The sequence below is a fragment of the Harmonia axyridis genome, chromosome 6 (assembly GCF_914767665.1).
Source record: "Harmonia axyridis chromosome 6, icHarAxyr1.1, whole genome shotgun sequence".
Taxonomy (NCBI): Eukaryota; Metazoa; Arthropoda; class Insecta; order Coleoptera; family Coccinellidae; genus Harmonia; species Harmonia axyridis.
Window position 1 is genome coordinate 24325557 of NC_059506.1, and position 21169 is coordinate 24346725.

Genomic DNA, 21169 nt, shown 5'->3' on the forward strand with positions numbered 1-21169 from the left:
ACCGGGAATGATTACAACTTTCGTCTGTTTAATGTAACACCCAGTTTTTTTTTCATTATGAGGTAACTCGTTGAATTCTACATTGCTTTGAAGTAATTGTTTGCATATCCTAGGAAATTTGTCTGATATCTGAAAAAAATCTAAAAATTTCCTCAAATAGGGCTTCATTCCATTGTTAATAACTTGGAGATATTTGAATGAAAATTTATAATTTTTATTCTTTCCAGAACATACCAATGATTCTCCTCCGTTAATCAAGAATTCAATTGAACATATAAGGTGTTTCGATTTTAATCTCAGACAGGTATGACAAAAACCTCAAAACCAAATTTTTCAAATAACAAACCATTTTTGTATTGGTCAAGTGGAGGCTATGTCAAAAAATAGTGTATAAGTGTATCTAATACATAATACTGCTCTAATTTTCTGCTGGATTCTCGAGCCGGTTAAGGTAAGGGAGAACATATGACTTCACTATTTCTTGATGGTAACGCACCGCTGTCATGTTACCTCGAATACAAAATAAAGGTGACCTAACTGCATGTGCAATAGTACCCCATACCATATCGCCTACTGTTCGGTGTACGTGACGCTCAACATCAAACTGAGGTTCACGTTTTTCTCCCAGACATCTAACCCTTCTTCGGCCATCATGTGCACTCAATCAGAATCGAAATTCATCAGAAACGACGACCTGATGCCATTCAACATTCCAATGTTGACGTTCTCTGCACCATTGTAATCGTTACCGGCGAAGCTCAACCGTCAGAGGTAACACAAGATGAGGTCGATAATGCTGCAGTCCAAAAGACCTTATTCTGCGGTTAAGCGTTCGGACAGTTACAGGATGGACTTGTTCTCTTAACCACTCATCAGCCAAAGATCGAGTTGTCGCAAAGACGTCGATCCTGAATTTTATTTGTGCTCCGCCGACGTCTTGTGCCTTCTCTTCTTCGATTTTGGGCATTATCAAACCACGCTTGACAACAGCTCATAACAGTTCTTGGATTTCTGTTCGTACAGTTAGCGATTTCTCGAAATGACAACCCCGCGTAGACCAATACTTCGACCTCTTTCAAATTCTCTTAGCTGGCGATTAATTCTGCGTACACGTGCTCTAGGCATTTTAACAACAACTGAATATCGACCTTGGATCTTCTAGCTGGTTTCTTGTAAAATTCAAAAAATGACTGCAAAATTTAAGTAACAAAAATTGTTAACATGAAAAAAACCTTCACGATTTTTCTCTCCAAATTCAATCATTTACTACTTGACACACTATCTATGTGTTACCACAAAATTTTTTTTAATTTAAACAGATCCTTCTGGGTGTTCCAGTTTTTCTGACAATTAGTATATATTTAGGATCCAAGAATTGTTCCCTGTAAATAATTGCGATGGTCAACCGGATTCTTGTAGACCTATTAGTTTCTTTTAGTGTCGATGGCATGACAGTTTCAATTGATTTACAGGGAACGAATTGTTATTGTACATATAATGTGAAAAGGATGTGTAATTCTTCAGGGTGTCGCAGATGTGTCATGTCGGTTGTAAAACTTAAGAGATTTACTGGGGTTGGGAAAATTCGAGAACAAGATGGTTGTACCAGATGTGTTACATCTGTGTATCAGGTTCTATTCCTTCGAGAATATTCGATTTCCAGGAATCCGCGAAAATCTTTGTGGGCGGTACGGAAAAGCTCTTATTGGACTAGGGGATGGTACTTTCACCTAGGGGTGTGGTCAAACCGAGAGAAGGGAGGTCGATATCGGCAGAGAGCACAGTTCAAATTAAGCCGAAGACGGGTAAAGTTGAATTTAAGTCTAAGACGGGAGACAGAACAAGTTCGGTAGCTCAACTTAAGACGTACGACGTAAAGACGGTTCGCGGACTAGATTAAGACGAGTCGCGAACAAATCAAAGACTAGACGACCGAAAACTTGAAGTACGACGAAGACGTGATAAACGAAGACGTTTCGAGTAATTAAACTAGAGTTAAAGACGAAATTCAGTACCGTAGTGAGAAACTTGTTAATTAAGACGTAATTAGGATCTTCTCAATACTGAGTTTGTACTGTACAATTGTGGCTTTGTAAATAGATGTAGATAATTCAAAAGAGTTTAATTATTACAAATCCAACAAAGTCACGGAAAAAAAGACGAAAGGCCAGGTAATCGAATCATACCTCTAGACGATCGATTAACCAAGCCTACATATATTCTATTTTGCTCAATGTTCCATAAGGTTTTCACTTCAGTCAAGTCAAGAACCGACGAAGATGAGCAACATCCCATCTTTTCACCAATCAGCAATCATCCCATATGGAAGCACATAAATCTATCGCATCTATCCGCACATGAAATATAATTTATCGAAAAAATAATCGATAATCCATACAAACATCTGTTATCCGAGCCATCATTTAACGTCTCCATTCTTGATGATTCGCTCAACCGAGCACTGATTTTTCCGAACAGATAGCAATCAATCAAAGTTAGAGGAATTGGTTTTCTCAACCATGTAATAAATGAACTATCAATAAAATTCCGCAAAAACTTGACCGTGGGAAGGATCAAATAATGGTGGAAGTTGAACTCGACAAATGCAGCGGCCGGCTGCTCGCTTCGTATCACGACAAGCAGTGGCGTGAAGAGATTGATATGACTCAATCGGGTAGACAAAAAGGCGACAATGAGTGTTGCTATTACGGTTCTTCAGGATTCTCAGTCGGCGTCGAACGAAGTGGGTAAAATTGTGTATCTGTTCTCTGGGTGTGCAAAAAGGGGTCAGATGAATTCGTTACAGCTGTTATTGCAACAAGTAATTGATTACAAGAATCCAATCCATTTTTGTTGAAATCGTCCTTATGATGAATTAATTTTTTTCGTATTCACGAAGTATCTTGAGGCTGAAAATGGTTAAGGCTGCACAAAGAAGATCGTTTTTGTGAATTTGTTGGTAACATAATTCTACAAATTATCAAAATTCCTCGATTTTTCTGCACGTTAGAATTATTAGAAGTACAGCAATTACGAATGCGTTTAAGATGCATTCGTGTGATAGGCAAACGTGATCTTGTAGATATTCTGTCCTGGAATATCGAATTTCACATAAAGAATATTGCATGCTTAAGGTACGAGAGGAATAAATAAGGGACATATCGTATGAATCATGAACTAACTAGATACGTAAACATTCATAGAATTCAAGTAATCACTGCAGGTATCTATGATTTACGTTTTGGAATGAACCAGCATGATTCATAAAATTTAAGCAGAGCAAAGCATACTGAACGTCGAGATAAATGTTCAAAAATGTATCAAAGCGACCAAATATCTGATAAAGGAACTTAACATATGTACTTTTTCAAATTCAAATTTACAAACTTCATTCTAACAAAAAGTATAAATTTATATTTTTTACGAAAACTAGATCGCTTAGAAATTTAAGAGAAACATAAAGAACTGATGAATTGTTTTTACCTAGTATCGCCCGATTCAATTGAATAAACTGCCACATAAAATCAAGTTTAATTCACAAAATGATAGTTTAATCGATCTCAAAAATGATCAAGTGCTAAGTGGTTACATAAATTCATGAAGCCATATCAGTTCATCTTTCGATATTGAATTTGTGTTATTATTGATAGCAGTAGGTTGTGTAGATCACAACGAATAACTGCTTTTGAACGATGCCATGTACTGGCATCAAATCATTGTTGAAAATCCCGTCTCAAACGTTGATACTTAAACGATGAAATCATCTTGGTCGAATTACATACTGATTTTGCATTGCCTATACATGTATATTATTATTATTGTTGTTGATACTGTGACACAAGCCTCATCAACCGCATGACAAGCAAACAAACTTTATTATTTTGTGCATGTTGTTGTGTCTTCTTCTTTATGATCGACATCTTGTCCACTCTCGAACGTAGGCCTCTTCCGAATTTCTCCACGCTGTCCTATCTCGTGCCATCTGAAACTACCTATTCCTTGCTTGTTGTTGAAGTAATCATCGAGAAAATCATCTATTATTGTGTGGTATCGCAAGCATGTAAAGATTGTGTGAACAGGTTAGTGTATATTGGGATGTTCTCGAGCTGGTCATCTGAAGTTTCCATTAGAATAGCCAAACTCAACCATAGTCCATTAAGGTAAATCCAGTCCGGTGTTCATCCCATTGCCGATGGGTAGTTTTATGTCCAGGTGATAGTCGAGGTATAGTATATCTAAAGTCACTTGAACTAGTCCTTAAAAACGCTTGACCATAGATATCCCTTTGAAGTGGATACCGCGATCTGCTAAATACCAGAGTTTATTTGAAAATATTGTTAGGCATTACATTCACTTGCCCCAAAGGAATTTCTGGAAACTTGGACAACCCTTCACTAATCGAAATATTCTGGCTTCCTCCAAGTGACTTTGGATAGACTATACTATTAAAGGTCTTCTTGACCTCAAATTTGAGAAATGCAACCGTCTCCTTATGTTACTGGTTGAGACTACTCGTCTATAGGTTCCCCAAAAATTACTTCGAAGGGCTGTAACAGATACCGTTCGATTCCTTCGAGTAAAATATGCATATTTGTCATCCCTTGCAGATGATACTAAGGGTCGACTAGGCACTAGTCTCCGGGCAATGCTGCCGGTTTCCAGGAAAAGGGCCACTATGCACCTCACTGTGGAATATTCGAACATTGCGCATTCTTGTGGTTCGACTAAGATTCTTGATGAAAGGCTACTATTCTTGCTCGGTCAAACGAAGAAATTAATCTCATTAATCGCTGAAAACTGATTTATTTCGAATACACGTGTATTCTCCCGAACAAGGAACATTACATTACTTAAATACCTACGAATTGGATTGTGCGTGATTATTTGATGGAAGTACTTCTCTCATTTTTTAAACTACACTGCTCAACAATTGATAGGGATCACTTACTTGTTCTGAATTTATTTCTGAAATATTCGCTCCGAGATTATAAATTTAGTCAGATATCAGAGTATTTTCAGTTGATAATATGGTTCACTTGAGAAAAGAATGAAAAAATGGAAAGTTGGAGAGAAAAAAAGACTTTATTAGGAACACTCAAAATTCTGTGATTGAATAACATAAAAATTTTATGATGAAACCACAAGAAGGCTGAAGTTTCGGTTAAGTTAGTACCTAGTTGGTCCCCCACGAGCTCGTCTCAAGCATTCTACCCTACGAGGCATACTTTCGATCAAACGATTTATAAAATTTTGGGGCAAATTCGTCCAAATATCCCGTAAAGCGTTAGAAAGGTCCACCAGGTTATTGATCGGTTGTTCTAAGGTTGACAATTGTCTAGACATCTCAGACCAGACATGTTCGATGCAATTCATGTCTGGAGAGCGAGCTGGCCAGTCCATCCTATCAATAGCATGAGTTTCTAGCGCTTCATTAACCAGACGACTACGGTGTGGACGGGCATTATCGTTTATTAAAATGAAATTCTCGCCCACGGCAGCCGCAAACGGAACAATTATGGGTTCAATAATCATATCGTGATATCTCTGGCTGGTCATGGTGGTGTTCTGAAGAACAACCAACTCTGTGCGTTGGTTCAAACAAATGCCTCCCCATACACATATAGAACCTCCGCCAAAAGCTGTTGTGGATACCATGAACTGTTCTGCATACCTTCGACATCTTTCCCTCCAAGCAAGAAAACGTCCATCGGAGTTGACCAAACGAAATCTAGACTCATCCGTAAATAAACATCGGCTCCAATCTTCAAGTGTCCAATTGCGGTGCTCCTCAGCCCATTGCCGTCGATGAACCCGGTGTTCCCTATTCAAACGGGGATGTTGTACCCTCCTACGTGCTCTCAAACCACGAACATGTAGTCGTCGTCTTACAGTCTGGTTCGAAATTAGAACTCCTGTTGCAACTCTCAGTGATCTATTGAGCCGCGACGCCGGGTAAGTGGGATTTCTCCTAGCATTGAGGATCAAAAGACGATCTTGGGCAGCTGTTGTACTGCGCTGCCGACCTCCCCCATGAACATAAGCTACTGAGTCGTTTTGGATGAACCTATTCCAAGCCTGACTCACATTCAACCGCCGGGACACTTCTCGCTGGGACAAACCTTTCTGTATCCACCGTATGATTTGATCCAGTTGCACAGGAGCCAAACGCCTTCTCGGCATCACTGATAAGCTGATATTATTCTCATTTCTTCAATTATTGTCACCTTATGTGTTTGAACGAGAGAAAAAAACAGATTTAATAACAAATACCACATTGCTTTTCACTCCACCTGTAACAGCCTACAGATAATAATCGATTTTGTGAACAAGAGCCGATGAAGTGAGGAAGACTTTGATATAATCAACTCAAAACATCTTACTTTTTCCTTAGAGAACAAATAATGTACAGATATTCACGAGATAACTTGAAAAAAACACAAATGAAGAGAAGTTCGTAAGTGATCCCTAGCAATTGTTGATCAGTGTATCGTTACTCAGTTCTTACTTGACGGAATAAGCCTGCACTGGATATGCATTTCACCATAATCCTGAAGTAAACTCTCCAACATCGAAATGTTTCAAGATCGGAATCCCATCTCTATGGTCCATTTAAAACTCCCAGTCGAACACAGAAGTACAAACGCAACTAATTTACATTCGCAAAGAGGCAACTCATATCAATATTGCCCATCTAGAGATCTGCGGATACCACGCAATCTTCCCTCGTGCATAAAAATACTTTCTCATGAATATAACTTTGGCAGGATCATCGATAAAGCCACTCATTGTTGTTGAGATAATTCTGTGTCCAATCGTGTCGAACAAATTAAGGCGCAAGTTCGCATCTAGATAATTTCGCGTTCTTTATCGGCGCCGAAGAAAAAAATGATGCTTTATGATATTCCGTAGTGGGCTTCTTAGAACAGTAGCATGCAAAGTTGGCCGTGCAGCTATTTAATTAGATTTATAGGGTATTTGTGCAGATAGAGGGAGCGAAACCGGCATAGCAGAGCTTGGTTCGTGCCCGATCGCTAATACCAGCACAAACCCATGACCTCTGCCGGTTAAATATGTGCTTAATATTCTCGACAATTAACGGAGTGGGCTGCGATTGCAAATCGTAATGATCAACATTTTTAGAAATCGCAGCGCGATTTTATACAATGGTTTTTTATTTCATCGCAGAATATATCAAATCATTACCTAGCCCCATGGATATATCAAAAAATTCCTGAAAATCTGAAAAAAATAAAAAATTATATACAGGGTGTTCTGATTTGTTTCCGACAAACTGAAATGGGTGATAGATCACATCATTTTAAGCAAAAAAGTTCCTATGAACATGGGTCCGGAAATGCTTCGTTTCCGAGATACAGGGTGTTAAAGTTGAAAAAATAATTCGTGTTTTCTTAAATTTCTTTCGACTGATTCCAAATAATTGCATGAAAGTTGGTACATAGGGTTTTTTGAGGTGAGAAATTCAAATTTGTGGTCGATTTGGTTGTATTTTCTAGAGGGCGCCACTGGCAATCATTTCGTCCCCTTTAAACCGTACCAACTTTTCTGTGCTACCCTGTACGTCATTCTGGACTGAAAAAATCGATTCCCCTGACTTTTCCAGTTAATAAAGGTATAACTCATTTAAGTTGCTAGGGGCAACCGTTTCAGAGAAAAAGGCATTTAAAGCCAAATCCATATTTTTGTAATCTCTAAAACATGTAGAAACAAATTTGTAATTATTTTAAATTAAATATTTTTTAGAAGTAACAATTTAGAACAAAACAAAATAACATAATAATTTTTAAAGAAGGTGTTCGAAATGTCCACCATTCTGTTGAGTGCACAAATGACATATTCGAATGATTGATTGTTTTACATTCAACAATTGTTGCGGCAATAGATTTAAAATGGCTATACACAATGACAGATTTAAAGTGTGTTAGGTTCAGATGTCATTAATTATAATTAAAGTGAACTAAGTTAATAGCTTATCAACAAATACAGGAAAATGGTATTGGTTACCAAAGGCCCGAACGAAGCATACAAAGAAGAAATCATCTACAGAGAAATAGGATTTTACAGACCATCGAAGAAAATAAAAACTCAGTATTCGTAAAGCATCCCAACAACGCAATATTTCAGGAAACAGAATATTCAGAACACTTAAAAACAACAATTACATAGCATACCACTCCTACTTATTAGTGGGCAATAGAAAATCCGCATGCATTTCGCCTTAGAAATTTTCAACATGAATTTAAATTTAATATTTGAATAGGAATAATTTCATGAAAGGATTTCGAAGCAGTCAAAACATATTGAAGAAAACGCGAATTATTTTTTCAACTTTAACACCCTTTATCTCGGAAACGAAGCATTTCCGGACCCATGTTCATAGGAACTTTTTTGCTTAAAATGATATGATCTATCACCCATTTCAGTTTGTCGGAAACAAATCAGAACACCCTGTATATTACAGAAGAAAGGCTAAACAATGGGTAACAGAAAAAAGAAGAGATTGTATAAGCAGAATAATCAATCAGAAAGATTAAAAAATAAATAAAAAAAAAATTTGAAATTAATACTTACAATTCAAAGACATTTAATGAACCCGAATATGGACACCTACCTACCGATTGGACCTTCAGCCCTGACATTATGTTCACCCTAGAATGGATCTTAGAAACCCACCCGATTGGACTTTTACCCGGAAGTGACATAAAACAATATTGACTGGATGAAAAGAATTCACTACTAATTTAAATATTAAAAATAATGTATATTTCTTCAAATATTTTAGAAAAGCTTTTTATTTATAATTACGCACAGGTAAATATTTCACGAAATAAATACCTCTGTAATTTTTTTGATGTTTATAGTGAATAAACATTATATTATTATTATTAACAAATTTAAAAAAAATGGTCGGATCATGGCGAACTTGAACATGGTCGACAGAGCTAAAAGATTGTATCGAACGATTGTAACGCTAGAATCTCGACTAGGGGTTGACAAAATAATAATTCTTGTATCGTTAAAAACTTGTCTTGACTTGAGAAAAAGTCAAAAAAAAAAATTGGCTAGACGTTTCCTTGACATAACAGGCCAATTGAAAAGTCCCCGATCTACCATAGTAAAACACATTTTTTGGCAAAATTCGATTTTAACATTCAACATATTCGCCTTCGAGGGCTATCCAGCGATTATAGCGATCTTCCAACTTTTCGATACCATTTTTGTAGTACGATTTGTCTTTCGCTTCAAAATAGGCCTCAGCTTCAGCGATTACTTCTTCATTGGCGCTCAATTTCTTTCCAGTGAGCATTCTTTTGAGGTCTGAGAAGAGGAAAAAGTCGCTGGGGGCCAGATCTGGCGAATACGGTGGATTCGCAATTCGAAGCCACATTCATGAAATTTTGCCATTGTTTTCATTGGTTTGTGAAACGGTGCATTGTCTTGATGAAACAGCACCCTTTTTTCTTCAAATGAAGCCGTTTTTCAACGATTTCATCCTTTAAACGATCCAATAACGCTATATAAAAATCTCTGTTGATGGTCTGGCCTTTTTGAAAGTAATCAGTGAAAATTATACCTTGCGCATGCCAGAATTCTGATGCAATAACCTTGCTACCTGACTGTTGTATTTTTTCTCGCTTTGGATTCGGTTCATCGTGTGCAGTCCACTCAGCTGACTGTCGATTGGACTCTGAATTGAAATGATGGAGCCATGTTTTCATTCATTGTCACATATTGACTCGAAAATTCAAGTTTATTGCACTTAGACAGCTTCAAACACTGCTCAGAATCATTATCACTTTGTTGCTCTTGATCGATTGTGTGCTCGCGCGGCACCCATTTTGCACACAGCTTTTTCATGTACAAATATTCGTGAATGATATGATGTACAGGTTAGGATGATATATTCACAATGTCTCGATCAATTTCACTTTACGGTCATTCAAAATTATTTTGTTAACCTTTTTGATTTTTTCGTTGGTGACAGCCGCTTTTGGGTGTCGACTGAGTTCGCCGTCTTCGGTGCTCATTTCACCACGTTTAAACTTAGCATACCAATCAATGAAGGTTGATTTTCCTAGTGCAGACTCCGGAAACTCTTCATCAAGCCAAGATTTTGCTCCAACTGTATTTTTTTTTGAATCCTTAAGATCGAAGTCTTTATTCAAAGAACATTGTAATGTCGTTTGTGGAACGCCAATTTCTAACTACTGAACGACTAAACACCGATAAACTAGGGTTTTGGTCAACATTTCGGGTTACAGCAGCAATATTCTCAGTTGTGTTTCAGCGACGCAAACGGTTTCGATTCTTAATATCACTAAGTTTTGCCAACAGCTCACCAGTTTGTCCACCAGTTCCACTTTTGCTGGCCGAGAACGTGCTTCACGATGACCAAAAGTGCTCTAGTTTTGCGAACTGCAGTGACTGCAATATTTTCACCATTTTTTTTTAGTGATGGCGTAGTTTTTACTTGTCGAATGTCAAAATTAAGATGCATAGAATACCTGGTGTGTTATACCTGTAAAACTTTCAGACAAAACGGGAAGTTTTTCGAATTTATACCTACTTGATTTCGAGGGATCGCGGTCTGTTTCAGATGGCGCATACATCGTTTACATTTGACATTTCTCTCAATTCTCGACTCTTGTGAACCAAGGGCGTAGTTTTTTTTTTCTTGGTGGGGTATTATCGAAAAAAAATTTTTTGACGCAACTTTTATTCATATCTGTAATGTGAGAAAAAGAAGTTTGATAATGAAGTTTTAACCAAATTACTTGAAATAATTTATTTTGTTACTAATTCGGTTGTTCTTACCTCATACTGGGTGTTCTCAAATTAGAGTTACGAAGGAAAATGAGAAATTACTTAGATAATTTTGAGAAAAAAAAGTTTTATGAATATGAGCCCACAAACGCCTTGCTTTCAATATACAGGTTGTTTCTAGTGTGTCGTACAGTTTTTCAAATATTTATTAACCTTCGCTACAGATTGGGTAAATAAATACCAAAACTTATAATTAATACATTCATTAGAGCTTACTAGCTGGATCTTTATAATAATTTGGATTTTCTTGAGGATTACTACAGATTTTTTCTAGAAATCGATAGCAGATATGACAAAACTATAACAAACCAAAAAGTGTAGTACTGGACCAGAGTTTTTTTCTACATTTTCTAAACTAACAGCCATTCACCAAAATATATTTTTGGAGAAAGGAAGCAGGCATCCTTCCAGAAAAAATATCACTCTGTAGATTTGCATTCAAAATTAGCATATCAAATGGTGAAAACTTTAAACTGGAATATCTATGGCCAATTCAAATTAAATATCTTGTGAAGGGAAGGTTATACGCGAAAAAACGTAAACTTTAACACATGTATCTCAAAACAAAACGTTTGGGGACCCATGTTATAGGACTTTTTTTCTTAAAATGATCAGGAAATCTGTAATTTTCATTTGTATCTCCAATTTAGGAACACCGTGTAATTACCCCCAGCATCCCCCTATTGCTACGCTCTTGTCGTGAACTTTGAGTATAGAACAAAAATATTTTATATTGTATGGTCTGTCATTATATTCCATTCATTTGATTGGAAATTTGATATGAACTGAATTGTAATTTATTGTGAATGTTTGCAGTGTCTAAAATCAGTATTTCCTTTTTAAACGGCACCAAGCAGATAGCTGGAATTCGAAAATTCTTGAAGAGCGCCCCCTTACAGAACTCTGGTGAAGCAGACCACCAAAGCAACAGGTGGGTCTCCCAAAAAGTCTGAAACAAAATCGAATCAGTAAACACACCAGGTATTCTATGCACCTTAGTCAAAATATGACAGCTGATCAGATAGCGAGCTATTAAAAATGAAACTTATTATTGGAAAACCCTTTAGAATGTTTTTAGATCAGATGTATTCAGAAGACCGATTGAAGCAAATATCTACATGCGATAAGAGCCAAAGCTTCTGACCTACGTCAGTGCTGGTTCAATCATATCCAGAAATGAGAAACCCTGACCTCTAGCAAATATATTGCATAGATCCCGATAGATTGCACTGAAAGCAGTGAATAGAAACAATTTGAAGTATAAATCTAACAGTTCCGATCGAAACATGTTCCAATCTCGCGTGAGTTAAATCTAAGAGGTGAATGACAACATTTCCAATGGATATGGACAGATATTATGGTTCACATATTTAATCGCTACAGAGGCGAATGAAACGTTACAAAGCGGAAACGGTGTATGTGCATTGAATTTAAAACAGAAACTTTATTTGTAGTCAATTTGATGGTAATTTACTTAGATATATTCGTCACCAACGAACATAACTTAAACATTGCCAGCGGTAGATGAAATCTGTTACGATTAAAATACTGGAAGATGAAGGTTGTTACATCTTCAGTTGATTCGATTCCAAGAATACAGCAACATAAAATTTTTATATTCTGAATCCAAGTTATTCAGAGTAGGGGTGCACAACAAATATATATGATGAAGGCAATGACTCTACTCTCTCAAGAATGGTTGTACAACAATTGATAGAGGTACCCGAATTGGTGCTCTAATATATGTAGGTAAAGTATCAATCTGTAAAATATATACTCATTTTTGTGAATCTTTGATTGTGTAGAAATGCTATAAAATTGTTTCATTTTTAAGAGTTATTGTTTTTTAAAAACGTACCAATATTTGTGCACATTTTATGAGCAATTGTAGAGTAAAGGTTTAAACATTTTGTGGACTATCCATATAAATACTTTAAGAAAGTACACAATATTGTCAATATTTGTGCACTTTTCATGAACAATTCTAGAGGGCACGTAAATAAATGAGTCAAATTAACTTTTCAGTTGATATGAACAATTCTAGGTTACAATAAGGTATCACAATCATTATTGTATTATAGTGAGTACATAAAATGTTTTCTCTAATTCTGTGGTTATTCCGTTCATTCTTCCACATCTTGTAGAACAAAATCGTGCGAGAATATATCAGAAACGCACAGTTTTCATGGTTATATTTCATTATTCTATGTTGGTACTCCGAACTTTCCGCCACGGCTTCATCTGTCAATTCATCAATTTGCCTTAAAGAAATCAGTTCTGCCAACCAACATTTTTCAATGCAAAAATCACTAAGATATATTTATGGAAATATTTCATTAATTTCAATGAAAATGCAATGAATTAGAGAAAATAATGTATAATACTCGTACAGAAGGCTCATTCTACCACTCGTTCATTCCAAAACTCGCCACTTCGTGGCTCGTTTTTGAATTTTGAACTCGTGGAAGAATATCAATGCCTTCTGCACTTGTATTATAAATAACTATTCTGAAATTTCTCGAAGTTTTGAATATTCTAAAATATATTTTTTGCTTTGGCGTGATGTTCTCAGCCAATTTTGAAGGTGCGCCCTTTCTCTGAGGATCGCGTTGTTTAATCCTTGGATTACTGACGGAATCATCAGTTTGGCATTCAGTGATCCACGCCAATTACACCTACCATCTTCATAGCGGATCGTGACTTCACCGGTTGGATTTTAGTCCAAGTGTTTCCGATCATTCAAAAAATGCGTATCACATGACACCATATCTCAGGCATGCAAAGGGTCACTACACTGCTCAGAAGGAAAAGTAGAACAAATTTTATACACAAACTTGTACACATAAATAAAATCGAAACTAACAATTGTGTACCTTCATATTTGCCTATTCATATTTAGGATAAACACTATTCGGCCAATTGAAAAATCTTCGGTGCTACTATTGAATTTATATGATTTTTAGTTAGTACCAACCTTCAAACGATACGATTTGACAGCAGTCCGACCATTAGTTTGTGAGATATTGCGTTGTTAGTGTAGCTACTTTTGATATTTGAAAAAAGATGAAATGAGCACCGAAAACGGCGAACGCAGTGGACGACAAAATAAGGCGAAACTGACGAAACAATAAAAAAAGTTCACAAAATAATTTTGAATGACCGTAAAGTGAAGTTGATCGAGATATCAGATTTTGTGAAGATATCATCTGAACGTGTACATCGAATATTTGTACATGAGAAAGCTGTATGCAAAATTGGTGCCGCGTGAGCCCACAATCGATCAGAAGCAACAACGTGTTAATGACTCTGAGCAGTGTTTGAAGCTGTTTAAGTGCAATGAACCTTAATTTTTGCGGCGATATGTGACAATGGATGAAACATGGCTCCATCATTTCACTACGGAGTCCAATGACAATGCACCGTGTTACAACGCAATGAAAACAATGGCAAAATTGCATGAATAGGGCTTCGAATTGCTTCTGCATCTACCCTATTCGCCAAACCTGGACCCCAGTGACTTTTTCCTGTTATCAGACCTTATAAGAATGCTCGCTGAAGGGAAATTTAGCGCCAATGAAGAAGTTATCGCAGAAACTAAGGACTTTTTTGAAGTGAAAGACAAATCGTACTTCAAAAATTGTATCGAAAAGTTGGAAGATCGCTATAATCGTTGTATCGCCCTCGAAGGCAACTATGAAGAATAATATAATCGAATTTTGCCAGAAAAATGTGTTTTACTATGGTAGACGAGGACTATTCGATAGGTCTGTTAAAATTAAGTCTGGTTTATTTGTTGAGAAAGCATTCCAAAACAATGATTGTAGAAGGAGATGTAACTGAGTTTGAGAAGAGTGAATCTGCAACTTAAATCAATAGATATTCAAAGTGCACAATAAAACTCAATTAATTATGATTAAACTCAAATGTATTTCTTCATCTTAATAACATTTGAAGTATGTACTTACTTTGGAAATTATATGTATTGTTTCTAAGCTTAAAGTTATAAATACATATACTATTAAAAAAAAAACTAGTGTTATAGATTAATAATAATTGTAAAACAATTCTGAGCGATTGCCTTTACAAGCAATCTTGCAAATAGTTTTGACTTATTGATTTCAAAAAAACATCATTTCAGAAGAAGAAAGATCTTCTGCTTGAATCTCCATATCTTTACTCTACAATTTATATATTTATATATAAGTTTCAATGTGATAATTTCTATGAGTAGTATAGTAATCTACAATTGAAGGAGGATCCACTTGTTCCTCTAGAATTTATATTCGAACTATGTCGCTTCCGATATGACGTAATTACGTCCTGGTGTTATTCACTTTGACCTTCATCGATCAAAAACTGACTTTATTTTATTGGCAGAAAACTTATTATCGCTAGTAAGGTACTTATGTTGGAGATTTGAACATTTAGTGAATGATGAGCAATAAAATAATGAGGTAGTTATGTCAATGAATGTAATAAACACTTTTAGGTCTTTCAGATCATCACACATCATCTGAAGTATCTACCATAATCCAAATTATTCTCGATGAAATTATTTGTGTAAGTGTTTCATTGTCAAAAATATAGATATACCCCGGAGATTGCACAAAAAATTATTTTATAATTTTTGTTAGGTACATGCAGAAAAAAATATAGAATTTTCCGCTACCCAATTCCGTATCGAATAACCAAAATCTTTCATGAAAACCATCGAAAGTAGTAATAACTTAAAAATAGATAAAAACCAGTATAGTGTATTGACGAAAACAAATATTGTCCAAGCGAAGAAATGGCTTTCGACCATGCTGACTTTAAACGAGGTCTAAAGACCTTTGAATGAATGGTCTGGTCTCCCGAATTCGGCAGTTGTTTCATAATTTTTTGAGTTTGTTTTGAGCGATCATAAATTGAAGTAGCCTGAGTTAGCAGTTGAAGATAATAGGAGACAGTGACGACAGTGTTTTAACTGTTTCGTGTAAACATTTGCCATGAGAAAGCTTCGTTCGAAATGGTTGCCACGCTAGCTCACCGTTGATTAATAGCAACAATGCATCATCGATTCCAATTGCTTGCTATTTGGAGCTGTTTAAGATAGATAAACTTGATTTTTGAGTCGATATGTGACAGTGGACGAAACAAGGATTCATCACTACACTCCTGAGCGAAAAAGAGAATTAGCTGTGTAGAAAGCAGTCGGGAAAGCCGTCCAAAGCAACCAAAATCTCAAACATCAACTGACAAGGATATGGTATCCGTATTTTCGACTATCTTGACAGAAATAAAACTTGCTGTGCCTGATGTGGTGAAGGGACACAGTAACAAAGCCCATATAAAGGGTGTTTTTTTTCGTGGTATATAACTTTAAGTTGGCATTACTGTTCCAGATAGCGACCGATTTAACAGCTGTCAAGTGATTTATTCTCAGTTTGGTTTGGCAATTTATCATGAATAGACTTGCGTATGAGAGAGAAATGAGATTGCCGTTGTTCTCGATTTTCATAAGCTAATTTTGTTTAGCGATGAAGCGCACTTCTGGTTGAATGGCTACGTCAACAAATAAATCTGCCGCATTTGGAGTGAAGCTAAACCTCAAGTGTATGTCGGAACACCGTTACATCCAGAAAAACTGACTGTTTGGTGCGCTTTATGGGCTGGTGGAATCACTGGTCCTTACTTCTTCAAAAACGATGATGGCCAGAACGTTACAGTCAATGGTGATCGGTATAGAGCCATGATAACTAACTTTTTCATTCCTGAATTGAACAACCATAATGTCCAGGAGCTTCGATTCCAACAAGACGGCGCAACATGTCACACAGCTCGTGCCACAATCGATTTATTGAAAGACACGTTTGGTGACCGCCTAATTTCACGTTTTGGACCTGTGAATTGGCCTCCAAGATCTTGTGATTTAACACCGCTAGACTACTTTCTCTGGGGCTATGTAAAGTCATTGGTCTATGCGGATAAGCCACAAACCCTTGACCTTTCGGAAGACAACATTCGCCGTGTTATTGCCGATATACGGCCACACATGTTGGAAAAAGTCATCGAAAATTGGACGTCCAGATTGGACTACATCCGAGCCAGCCGTGGCGGTCATATGCCAGAAATCATATTTAAAATGTAATGCCAAAGATTATCTTGCGGATAAATAAAATTCATATCAATCGAATAATCCATCGTTGCTTTATTGCAATTTAAAGTTCTATAGCTCTAAAAAAAACACCCCTTAGAACACAACTGGTTCCTCGGGATAGGAAACTAAATTATATAAAAAAACAAACAACGAATACTCTTCCATATACGTTACCATCGTCTTCATACTCAAAACGTCGCCACTTTCGTTATCGTATTCTATAAGGAAACGCTATGGCTCCTTCGAAGCCTACCCATTTCACTTCCACACCATCTTTCACCCGGAGTACATTGACTGCCTCATTGAATCGTTACTCTCGCGAACAATACTCATTATCTGGGGAGTGTTCAAAGCCACCGCCGATCCTAATACAATTCCCAACGAGCGTGACCGACTAGATCATCCGTCGAAAACTCCATCCAAAACTCCCCATACGGCTCGGAAATCTCCTCTCAGGGCCGCCGCCAGGACCGGCAAACCGGACATTTTGCCGGGGCGCCAAATTTTAGGGGCGCAGTCGGTTAATAAAAGACATATTTTTGCCACAAAAATGTTTTCTTAGTGAAAATACCACTCCTTGTCGTTGAATAATAAGATCAACAAGAGGCGCTCTCAATTATAGTTATGAAAAAACAAATAGGTATTAAATACTATGTCGTCTTTTTACTATACACTTATAGAGCATCATACTTTTAAACAATGCAAGACGTTTTTTGATGAAATTGACAAAACGTCCTTCAATAAATTTGACAAGGTGATTGAAAGTTGAAAAATACGATTTCATAAGAAATTGAAACTATAACTAAAGGGAATTCAGAGGCTCCCTCAAAGAAAATTCACAGGGTCTAAGGCGGCAAGATTCAAGGGCGGCATTTCAAGCTTGATCAAAAATTACATGTGTAGAAATTCAAAGCACCAAATGAGATTCAATTGTGTCAGCAACAACAGGAAGGAATACCGACAAATTTAATCAATATCAAAAACCATCAGAGACCACATTATACATTATACTCATAAATATCCATATGTTGCGTGATCCCCTCATAGTGCTGTTTACGAATTATTGACAGAGAAAACACATGCACTCTTCAGGATTGTCGGCGTTCGCTTTACGTTGCCTAATTGTATTGCCACTTGGGGTTCTGGATTATTTTCTTTTGAATTCTCTAATCAGAATGTTGATTCATCAGAATGGAATGCAAAATATAAGAAAACAATTCCATTTCATCACTTCCTACTGATCCTCCTTAAGAATACATATAAGAGGCTTTATTATTTCATATTAATTCGAATTAAATAATGGTTCTTTAACAAAAAAAAAAACAAATTTCAAGCTTTCTCTAAAATCGAAACTGAGCTAGGAACCTGAAACTACAGGGCCCCTCTAAAGGGGCGTTAATAATGGAGGGCGGCATCATCTTATTAATTAATTATCTTCGAAATTTGGATTACTGGAAGAACGAATTAAATTTTTTTTTTGATTTAAACGAATTTCACTAATGATTTTTTTCATCAAATTCACTAAGCTTAAACATCTTTGTATCGTGAATATCCGTAACATCTAATAATTTAAAATAATTGTTGATTCGCATCATCCGGTTGTTCAATTCAATCAAATCAAAGAAAAAAAAACGAAATGTTCGAGTGTTATATATGTAGTCAAAACTCAGAAGAAGGATCTGAAACCTGAATTCAATTCATATATTTTTTCATTTATTCATTAGAATTCAGTTGAGCACGTTTATTGTTTATTGCATTCCACATATCCTAAATCATCTATTGGATTAAAAATTGAATCCATAAAAAATAATTATATTTAAAATATATTTTTTCCTTCCTAAATTACTTTTCATGAAAAAGTGTGGAGTTTTTCGTGTGAAAAACTCCACACTTTTTCGAAGATTCAGTTTGGAAGTGTTTCCAAACTGAATCTTTCAAAACAAATTAACCAAACCAACATCCACCCCAAACTCCCGCCCCCCTCTTTTGCTTAGTACAACATCCCAAACCTGAAAGGGTTCCGATTTGTATTTATTTTTGCCGGGGCGGTAGATACGCTTGAGCAGGCGCTGGACCCCGAAAATCCAATATTAATTTTTAGCATTCTGCAGAGTAGGCTTCTGTTAGGGCGGCAAAATAGCTCTCTATCTAGGGCGGCAGTTTGGCTAGCGACGGCCCTGAAAATTCAGATAAATTAGATAAAGCAGGGCGGCAAAATTATATTTTGCCGGGGCGCCAAAATGTCTGGCGGCGGCCCTGTCTCCTCTAACTGTAACATCCCGGCCGTGGCCGTAAATAATGGCGAATCCGAGGTTTAATGGGATCTCGGATATTATTTTGACGCCCACACGCCCACTACGAAACAATGAGATTGAAGAAGGCCCGTTTCTAGATTCGCGTCTGATTTCCCACCCACCCCGTAGGTTTTGCAACAGGAATCTGTTTAATGAGACGTTAGGCCCTGTTTACATTGCGATGAATCAATATAAAGATGTGCATTGTAGTGACAAGCCCATTTGATTTTTCTTAATTCGCTTCATTATGTTGTTATATAGTGGAGATCGTTGTTTTGTGGCCAGGGGGTGTTTGGTGCTCTTCCTGATGCATTGAATGCAGGATATTGAACTGCCATTTTATGTTGGAGGGAGTTGGGTTGGTATTTCGATAGATCTGCGATAGGAATTCAAGGGAGAATATTCTGAATTCTACTTGAATCAGTTTTCCATTATTTATTGTTTTATTTTTATCACAACTTCAGCCTATTAGCGTAGGAGAGAAAATTCTCCATGCAGTCGACTTTCTCACTCCCCGCTGAAGGAAACGTTCACTCAATCCTAGATATTTGAAATAGCAGGAGGAAAGAGCTTAGTCATGTCCGGTCCTCGTGGATCTTTTGGTCCTCATCCTCGCGATTCCTCTAGTATTTGGGTCTCTCCGTCACTTCCTGCGAATTTTCTCACTGTATTTGCTGAACCCAAAAGTACAGCTTTTTGCATTATATTACTCACTGAGTCCTTAATATTTCTTTTTAGATACTAAACCTTTGGTTGAAATGCAATTGGGATAGTTTTCGTTGAAATCGTTCCCCACAGGTGCTTTATCAGAAACCTGAGGCTTAGAATTTTTTTCTCACTCTTTTGTGAGCATGCTACTGTTATTTGCTACATAGATGTTTCCATATTCTAATCGACTAATGAAATAAAAGTTAGGTTGTGAACAACTGTTTTATCAGTGAGAACCGTATGATCCCAGAAAAGTTTATAGCGTTCGTTTTACAGTATGGTCTCCGGTCGGTATTCGTAGTATATTACTTTTTCAGAATATCTTAATATGGTCTTGGTGGAGTATCTTCCCTACTGGATTGTGACTCACCTTATATTCATTTCTGGAAAACATTCAATGGAATTCATTCATGATATACATCCGTGATATAGATCTGATTTGCTTGGTCTAGGAAGTATGTTCCTAGTGTTTCTATCTGCCAATGAGCTAGTGTTTCTATCTGCCAATGAGCTAGTTCTATGATATCCAGTAGACCGCTTATTATTATTAGTCTCTCATGAAGAAACAAAATCGAGTATAGGAGCTATGAAACTATTGAAAAATTTCAAGCAGAAAAAAACCTGAATGAGTGAGATTGAACACAAAGAAACATTAAAAATCAATAATCATGATTGAATAAATTGAGATTTCCTAAAATATGACCTGACAAGAATATTACCAAAGTTAAAATCGCCCACCTCTAACAAATTCCTTCTTGAATTCAAAAGTGCTCTGAATGGCCAAAGAGATTATGGGTTGTGGTCCTTATACAGTGACTAAAGTAGTTCACGGGACAAATTAGGGAAATAAAAGAACGGGATAAAAACGTGTGAAGAAGATGATATTAAGATCTGATCGCTGGACACTTGGGTCGTTGCGGCTGGGTCGCAGGTATTTTTTCGCCGGTCTCGGGAACAGATGTGAAAATCTTTACTCTTCTCGTTGTCGGTGCAAGTGTTGCACATATGTTGTAGTTGTAAACTGGACTGAACTCAATTGAATTATTCGCCCTGAAATGCCGAGTTTTATGGGTATTCAGGCCGTTTTTCATTCGACCGTTAGCAAAGCCTTTCTACGGACCCCTTAGGGGTGTGGCTTTAATCATTCCAAGTTTTATATCGAGTTCTTTTGTTTTTAGCATTTTGG

The 21169-nt window shown here is 36.7% G+C and overlaps 1 protein-coding gene across 1 annotated transcript in view; it reads right to left on the minus strand.

Annotated features, from left to right (window-relative positions):
- LOC123683284 (calpain-9-like) overlaps positions 1 to 21169 on the minus strand; it is a 191879-nt gene that overhangs the window by 32256 nt on the left and 138454 nt on the right. The window lies entirely within an intron of this gene.